At 47.2% G+C, this 2,978-nt stretch overlaps 1 non-coding gene across 1 annotated transcript; it reads left to right on the top strand.

Moving 5' to 3' along the window:
* Positions 1-2,733: 2,733 nt before the first annotated feature.
* LOC116471982 (U6 spliceosomal RNA) lies at positions 2,734-2,840 on the top strand. Its single transcript, XR_004248912.1, has one exon. It is a non-coding gene; the product is annotated as a U6 spliceosomal RNA (small nuclear RNA).
* The last annotated feature ends 138 nt before the right edge of the window (positions 2,841-2,978 follow it).

Raw genomic sequence — 2,978 nt, forward strand, 5'->3', positions numbered from 1 at the left:
TTTTTTTTTTTTTTCTTTTGAGATGAAGTCTCCCTCTTGTTGCCCAGGCTGGAGTGCAATGGCACCATCTCGCTCGTTGCAACCTCCGCTTCCCGGGTTCAAGCAATTCTCCTGCCTTAGCCTCCCGAGTAGCTGAGATTACAAACGCCTGCCATCATGCCCAGCTAATTTTTGTATTTTTAGTAGACTTGGGGTTTTACCATGTTGGCCAGGCTGGTCTTGAATTCCTGACCTCAGGTCATCTGCCTGCCTTGGCCTCCCACAATGCTGGGATTACAGGTGTGAGCCACCACACCCAGCCTGGAGATCGAATCTTTAAAGAGGTAACTGAGTTAAAATGAGGCCACTGGGGTGGGCCCTAATCCAGTTTGACTGTTGTCCTTATAAGAGGAGATGAGGGCAGAGACATATGCAGAGGGAAGACCATGGGAAGATGAAGGGAGAAGATGGTCATTTACAAGGCAAGGAGAAAGGCCTCAGAAGAAACCAATCCAGCCTGGCGTGGTGGCTCATGCCTGTAACCACAGCACATCAGGAGGCAGGAGGATCACTTGAGTCCAGGAGTTCGACACCAGCCTGGGCAATATAGCAAGACCTCGTCTCTACAAAAAAATAAAAAGCAAGAAAAACAAGGCCAGGCATGATGGCTCACGTCTGTAATCTCAGCACTTTGGGAGGCTGAGGCTGGCCAATCACTTGAGGTCAAGAATTCAAGACCAGCCTGGCCAACATGGTGAAACTCTGTCTCTACTGAAAATATAAAAATTAACTGGGCATGGTGTTGCATGGTTGTAATCCCAGCTACTCAGGAGGCTGAGGCAGGAGAATCACTTGAACCTGGGAGGCGGAGGTTGCAGTGATCCAAGATCGCTCCACTGCACTCCAGCCTGGGCAACAGAGTGAGACTCTGTCTCAAAACCACCACCACCACCAAAAAAAAAAACCAATCCTGCTGACACCTTGATCTCAATCTCAGACTTTTAGTCTCCAGAACTATGAGAAAATGAATTTCTGGTCTGGCACAGTGGCTCACGCCTGTAATCCCAGCACTTTGGGAGGCCAAGGCAGGTGGATTGCTTGAGTTCAGGAGTTCTAGACCAGCCTGGGCAACATAGTGACACCCCATCTCTACAAAAAAATAGATCCTTGATTAAAAAAATAAAAAAGAAAAAGGCCAGGTGCGGTGGCTCGCGCCTGTAATCCCAACACTTTGGGAGGCCGAGACGGGTGGATCACTTGAGATCAGGAGTTTGAGACCAGCCTGACCGACATGGTGAAACGCCGTCTCTACTAAAAACACAAAAATTAGCTGGGTGTGGTAGCACACACTTATTACCCCAGCTACTTGGGAGGCTGAGGCAGGAGAATTGCTTGAACCCTAGAGGCAGAGGCTGCAGTGAGCTGAGATCATGCCACTGCACTCCAGCCTGGGCATCAGAGTGAGACTCTATCTAAAAAAAAAAAAAAAGAAAAAGAAAAAATGACAGTTTGGGCTATTAAAAAAAAAAATTAGCCAGGTGTGGTGGCGCACACCTGTAGTTCTAGCTCCTCAGGATGCTGAGGCTGGAGGATTGCTTGAGCCCAGGGGTTAAGGCTGCAGTGAGTCAAGATCAAGCAACTGCAATCCAGCCTGGGCAACAGAGCCAGATCCTGTCTCAAAAAAAACAAAAAGAAAAAAAGAAGTTATGTTGTTGAAGCCATCCCAATAGTACTTTGTTATGGCAGCCCTAACATACTTACATAGACCCCATGTCACCTACACAACAGCCTGTTTTTTCCCTCCCTAATTTCCAGTCTCTTCTGCCCCTTACACAAATGGGCATTTTTATTGTCATTCCATTGAATGTGTGAGTGACTCACAGCTGTGTTTTCCACTGAATGAAAATTCTGGACCACAGACTGGAAGGCCCACCCCAACTGGTCTTCTTACTACATGTTGGCTCAAGAACTCTGTATCCAAAACAACTTGTCTTTTCCACATACTTTCCTAAACTGCTTAGCTTCCTTCTGTGGAAACCACTCTATGGTGTGTGTGTGTGTGTGTGTGTGTGTGTGTGTGTGTGTCTGTATGTTAGGGTCTTGCTCTGTTCTCAGGCTGGAATGCAATGGTGTGGTCCCGGGTCACTGCAGCCTCAACCTCCCAGGCTCAAGCAAGTCTCCCACCTCAGCCTCTCGAGTAGCTAGGAAACACAGGCATGTGCCACCACGTCTGGCTAATATTTTAAAAATGTTCTCATAGAGATGGGGTCTCACTGTATTGCCCAGGCTGGTCTCAAGTTCAAGGAATCCTCCTGCCTTGGCCTCCCAAAGTGCTGGAGTTACAGGCATGAGCCACTGTGCCCGACCTCACATAGCATGACTGATCTACTTGCTTCTCTCCCCAGCTAGGCGTTATAGTTCTTGAGGGCTGAGGCCATATTTTTCTTCTGTTTTTGGTGAGTTGCATATAGTAGCAACTCAATAAATGTGTAACTGTTACTAAATTCTATAACTTCCTAAAGACAATGAACTGACACAAAGCTAAGCCTGAATATCTAGATCTGTGCTGTTCAATATGAAAGCCATTAGCACATGTAGCTATTTAAATTAAAATTAAAAATTCTGGCCAGGCATGGTGGCTTACACCTGTAATCCCAGCACTTCGGGAGGCTGAGGCAGGCAGATCACCTGAGGTTAGGAGTTCCAGCCTGGCCAACATGGTGAAACCTTGTCTCTACAAAAAATATAAAAATTGTGCTCGCTTCGGCAGCACATATACTAAAATTGGAACGATACAGAGAAGATTAGCATGGCCCCTGAGCAAGGATGACAGGCAAATTCGTGAAGCGTTCCATATTTTTTGCAAACCATCCAAAAGACCACCACCCGCCGGACAGTGGATGGCAAAGTGGTGTCTGAGACCAACGACACCAAAGTTCTGAGGCACTAAGCCAGCAGAAGCAGGGTACCCTTTGGGGAGCAGGAGGCCAATAAAAAGT

This window comes from Hylobates moloch, unplaced genomic scaffold (genome assembly GCF_009828535.3).
Source record: "Hylobates moloch isolate HMO894 unplaced genomic scaffold, HMol_V3 SCAFFOLD_6, whole genome shotgun sequence".
NCBI lineage: Eukaryota > Metazoa > Chordata > Mammalia > Primates > Hylobatidae > Hylobates > Hylobates moloch.